We start from the raw sequence: 6,400 nt of genomic DNA, 5'->3' as shown, positions 1-6,400 counted from the left end.
TTTTATCCATTTGTTGGTTATTATGCTGTGGGTCGGTGATCAGTGGGTTTGGGGTATATATGTGCTGTACCAGACCCCCCCCCCCTTGTTTAATCCTATGATTAAGTGCCTGTGTGCATGAGACGCATATGTTTGTTTGTCCGTTCCTTGCCGTGAATAAAATCTGCAGTTCATTTACCTTGCCTGTTGCGGGATCTGCCTGCTGCTTACTCCATGATTAACTACCTCCACCTTGTGCTGTAGATCTGGGGCATGTGCACCCAGACCCCACATGTAGACTGGTGATATTATATACAGTATAATGATTACGAATAAGAAATGTCTTTTTTTAAAACATTTTAAAAATTTAATCTGATTTGAGAGACAACCTGTTCTCCTCAACTACAGACCTGTTTGTCATTGTACCATATCTTTCTGATGTTGTCTACAGGAATTCAGATGGGACTTGAATGGACACCATAATTATGTATTAATAATGTGCTCCTCAGTGGACTCAGTGAACTTTCACTAGCATTCATTTCTGCCTAGCGAAACTTCATTAACACACTTACACTTAGGTTATATACAGTATACGTCTTTCTTAGAGATGTTGGTGAAAATGAGTTTGTAGGTGCAGCACCAAGGAATCCAGGAAGTAGAAAAATGTAAAAATATAAACCTTTATTCCAGCATATTAAAATGATAGTAGGAAAAAGCATGGAGGAACGCGAAGTGGCGAGAGCCATGAAACGCGTTGAGTGAACAGCCCAATATTCAGTGTGGGGCATGCTTTTTCCTACTATCATTTTAATATGCTGGAATAAAGGTTTATAGTTTTAAATTTTTCTACTTCATGGATTCCTTGGTGCTGCACCTACAAACTCATTTTTACTCATTAGAAGCAACCGTTGTGATCTTCGGTTTTGTGACATGCACAGGTGAATCCTAGTACCTGGTAAGTGCTCCCACTATTTTTTGCAAGTTTGTATCTATTAGAGATATTGGTGCAAATGCTTGAAGTGGCCACTTATTATTACAAATGTCCAAGGAAGCAAAATAAGTTCATGTCCTAGACATGAGCCCACCCTAAAACAAATGCGGGATGCCCTTCAAATTGGTTAAAAAAATGTTTAAACAAAAATGTTTAATAGTTACAACTTTTAAATACAATCCCACTTTAAAATATGAAAAAACGCCAGCGTTTTTATCATTTTTATGACTTTTCAGCGTACAGGATATGATGTCACTGACATAAGATTGAGGAGGATGTAGTTTCATCTTATCAGTTCGCCAGGTCTAAGCTGGTGAAGGAAACGTTGGCGAAAGAGGTAATGTTTGTAAAATTCTAATTTTAGTGAATTTGCAGAGTAACAATCTGCAAATTCACTTAGGTGGGATTTCGGACAAATTTTTGCTGGTGACGGCCACTTCACCCTTTAGTAAATCTGCCCCATGGGGTTTTCTATTTGTAGCCCAGTGTAATATTCATTTAGCCCCTGACACTACTGCTCTATAGTTTGGAATCCATGGTATTAGGTAATCTCATCAAATTTAAATCCAGCAAGGCATAGATAATGTCATGTTTGTATGACCTTTGCCTGGAAACAATGGTGGAACATGACTATTGAGGGCTCCAGGGCAAATGACTCCCATCTCTTAACTATCCCTAGTTGTCCCCTTTGCTCTAAAGAAAACAGATACTTTAACATTATGACATGCTTTATCTTGCTATAAAGGTGATGCATCATACCTAAAAATATGTGCTAACTACACTTGGAATGAGCTGTGACTCACATCTTATGGGCAATTTATTAATACAGTTTTGCTCTCCGGCATGTCTAATGATTAAATTATATCATATTTAGCTGGAAAGTATACACAGGTATGGGACCTGTAATCCAAAATGCTCAGGAACTGGGGTTTTCTGGATAAGAGCTTTTCTAGTAGACTTAAAGTATGAGATCCAAATTATGGAAAGATCCTGTTATCCGGAAAACCCCATGTCCCAAGCATTCTGGATAACAGGTTCCATACCTGTATTATAATAATGTGCCCCCTACTGTAAAATACAAGGCTAGTTAAAGTCACCTCGGAGTTCCATGACCTGTACAAAAGCATTCAGCCTTTGGCCTTCTGGCACTAAACCCCCCAGTGACTTTTAATATCCTTTATATTTTAGGGGGTACGTTATTCACTATATAATACTCAAGAGCCATGAATACCCTGTAAATGATACTGTATCCTTATAAACGTTGCTTAGTGATGTCATAAGTTATAATCGGAGCTTAGTGATGATATTTCTGTCACTTGTCTCACTGAAACTTGTGTATTATAATAAATAAAGAACCCCCTGTTGCAAAAAAACGAGGATATTAGAAGTCACCTCGGAGTTCCATGACCACCTTCGGCCTTGTGTTTTTATATGGTCATGAAACTCCACGGGGGCTTATAATATTCTTATATTTTACAAGAGGAGGTACTTTATTCACTATATTTTTACCGTGTATTGGTAAAAATATAACTTGATATTAGAAAAAATTAGAGTCTGCTAGAAAAGCAACGTGGAACCAAATATAGTTCTTTAACACTATGGGTGTCATTTATGGGTTTTTTTTTTCTGGTCTGAGTTTTAGGGCTGGATTCCACGGGATGGTCCGGTGCAATGTGTCACGCGGCGAGGAAACAATACAAACATCGTAGGCAGAGCCGGGCCAAGTTGGGCAGGCGCCCCAGTCAGCCTGCCCGGTTGCTGAGCCGTCTGGTTGCACACTTGCAAGTGTGCGAATAGGCAATTGTGCGCATATGCGAAAAGACACGTCTGCGCATGTGCAAAAAGACGCTTCTGCTCACGCGCGAAAAGAAGCTTCAGCGCATGCGCAAATAGACGCTCGTACGCATGCGCACTCACTCAGATGAAAACAAGTGGGCGGTCGGCAGAGAAGGGACCGGACTAGGGGTAGGAGTAAGTACGTGCCTGGCGCCCCTCCCCCTTTGCGCCCCAGGCACGTGCCTACTGTCTCAGTCTCACATGCAGCAACACTCCACCCAACACTCCACCCACTCCCTATTGTGTGAAGTCACTTCCAGGTTGTTTGTTCCTCCCTGTGGTGCCACACTTTCATTGGGAAAATGACAACAGTCTTTGATAAGCCATTTTAAGTGCTCACAGTTGTGGTTGTTGCTTTGTGGGGGCCGTGAAATAAAACTGTCAAGGGGCAACTCCGCACTCACATAAACTTGAAAAATGGTGTCACAACTTGTATAAGATTTATCAGTCCAGAAGTGACCAGATCAAGGCCAGCCACCCCAGAAACCCCAGCCAGCCGCGTTTTATCTAAGTGTAGCTGCTCATTGTTCTGGGCCCATTGCCAAAAAGCCTCTTATTTTATTTACATTTCAGAAACGTTGTATCTTTTTCTGGTGTCAGTGCAGCAAACTGAGCCATCAAAATTGTGACCTCCTGCAGTTGGGAGGTATGGAGGTGACTGGGGACAGTGGAGGGAATGTAATTGAAGGGAACCGGAGGCAGGGTAGCTATGAGGCACAGTGAGAATCTTGCCCCAGTCAGCAGCACCCTGCAGGTTACCACTGGTAACTTTAAAAGCTGGCCATTGGCAACTTAAGTCCCCACTGCAGCTGTGCACAACAGAGGACTCCCGTGCGTAACCGCGCACAATAGAGAACGCGTGTGTGTAATTGTGCGTAACCATGGACACGCGTGTGTAATTGTGCGCAACCATGCACAATTCTTATTTTAAAATTGGATTTTCAGCTACTACAGTGCAGGGAGTATTGACCGTTCCAATGCTAAAAGAGTAAGCTTAGTTGGGGGGGGGCTGGCATTTGCTAGTTCACCTCAGCGCAACGCTAGGTGTCGGATCACCATGCAGGTAGGGTTGCCCAGAAATTTCTGAATTATGGAAAAGCCATCTCCCATAGACTTCATTTTATCCTAAAAACCCAAGATTTCAAAAAGAATTTCTTTTTCTGTGTAGTAATAAAACAGTAGCTTGCGCTTGATCCCAACTAAGATAGAAAACCATGTAAACTTTAAATAAATAGACTGGTTGTGCTTCCTTATTGGAAGCAAAACCAGCCTAGTGTGTTTATTTAATGTTTACATGATTTTCTAGTAGACTTAAGGTATGAAGATCCAAAACCCCAGGTCCCGAGTATTCTGGATACCTGTGTCAGCCTATATCGCTGGGGCTCCATTATGGAAGAGAGAGTATATATTTGGTTATATTAACCTCATTAAATTCAGAATATCATGTTTCACAGGAATACTTTGCACATAATAAGTAGAACAAATGCACATGTGCCGAGGACTTCTTCATCTGTCCATTGATTACGAGAGATTAGTTCCCATAATTCTTGGCTGATGATATTGCTCACGTTTTTACGGCAATAAAAAAAAAAGTAAGTGCTTAAAAGGGTTTGTATCCTCATTATTAGAATGCATTTCCCACCATCTTTATTTGCTTGCGAGCCCTTAATCATGTATTGATTAGAGAATATATTAAGCATTCGGCTTTCATTTGGCGTCCCTTGGGGAAAACAAATATCCACTCATTAGTACATCGTGCGATGGGTCAAAAACACAAGCCGACTCTAATTGTTTATTTATAATGCACCAAAGGCCTCTCGTTTATTTAAAATTCAGGTTTCAATTGCCTTGTTACACAAATAGGCAATAAATATGGTTGGTTTCCTAATGAGTAGTTTGGGGGATTTCAAACAACTATTTGCTTATGAATATTTCAAGTGAATTATGAAAGTGCAGCAGCAGAGAGGAATTAAGTGATTTCTGGAGCTGCATTCGGCGCTTCAGTTAGGGGGAGAGAAAGTGAGTGGAAAACAAAGAACTTTAGGATTAAACAAAAAGAATAAATATTTTTTTTATCCTCACTTTTCCCCAGTGCTGTTCTCTGTTGCCATTCATTTCACTCTCAAACACTCAGAGAGTCCGAATTTATCTCAATATTTTCTGAAAAAAGCTCAGACCAAATCCGCACTAGGTTTTTGGGCTTATTTATTAATACACTTTCCCAAACAAAAATTACGGGAAAAAATCTTGAAAAATTCGATTTTCACAATTTTTTTTCAGATTTGTTACCGAAAACTTTGTGGTATTGCCAAAAACCCAGCGCACATCAAAAAATCATTGGGACTTCTCCCATTGACTTATATGCAACCTCAACAGGTCTGAGATGAAGGATTTTCAGTTTCAGACTTTTCCATCCTCTGGGTTTAATAAATTCCAAAAATTCGTGATTTTTTTAAAAGTCTGATTTTATTGAAAAAATCACAAATTTTTCTTGATTTTTTCAGCTTTGAGGTTTTAGTGATTTTGTTTGAAAAGGCTGATCAAAGATAATAAAAATGACTTTTCTAAAACAGGTTCAGCCAAAGTGCTGGGGAATAATAACTCGCTCCCACAAATTAAACATCAGCCTGCTGAGTGGAGAAGGCCAATGTCTTTATCCTTTTTCTGGGGTCATTATAAACACCTAATGGTAATTTATAGGGTTCATTTGCTAGGATCCCAGATGCAAGTGCTGGAACACTACATGGGGCAAAAGCTTGAGATTTCCGCACTAGGGGTTGCAAGGTTCCTGCTACGTTGCATGTTTGAATGATGCACATGTTGGGAGTTGGATAGGGGATGAGATAGACTTACAGGTATTGGACCTGTTACCAATAATGCTCAGGACCTAGGGTTTTTCCGGATAATGGATCTTTGCGTAATTTGGATCTTCATACCGTAAGTCCACTAGAAAATCATGTAAACATTAAATAAACCCAATGCGATGAATCACCCTGGTGGTCTAGCGGTAGTGCGGCGGGGGCGACTGCCTCCTCTTTGTTCTTAGCGCGCTGGCCCCGAATGACCCGGGTGCACCAGCAGGTGCATAGGGGCAAAATTCAAATATTTTAAGAGAAAAGGGAAATCATTTTTAAAAACTTGGATTATTTGTACAAAATGGATTCTATCAGAGATGGTCTTTCCATAACTCACAGATATCTGGATAATGGGTTTCCGGATAATGGATCCCATACATATAGGGGCATATTTATCAAGGGTCGAATCGAAAATTCAAATTTTTAAATTTGAATTTCTAGTTTATTTGAGTGTAATTCGCCATCTAAAGCCTGCCGAATCTGTGTTTTAGCCTATGGGGGGACCTCCTCCAATCAATTTGGAGTCGTTTGGTGGACTTTTGAAAAAATAAGTTTTACATTTTTTTTTGGTGAAAAAATTCGAATCGAATTCGATACGAGTTTGCAGCTCGATCCTATTAACCCAAATTTGTTTTTTACATTTTTAAAAAATATATTTTGATTGGTAGCTTTTTTTTCGAATTTCAAGTTTATGGGAGGTGATGGGAGTTTTTACTCCCATAAACTCCAAATTCGACCC

This window comes from Xenopus laevis, chromosome 5S (assembly GCF_017654675.1).
Source record: "Xenopus laevis strain J_2021 chromosome 5S, Xenopus_laevis_v10.1, whole genome shotgun sequence".
Taxonomy (NCBI): domain Eukaryota; kingdom Metazoa; phylum Chordata; class Amphibia; order Anura; family Pipidae; genus Xenopus; species Xenopus laevis.
This window is presented reverse-complemented; position numbering follows the sequence as displayed.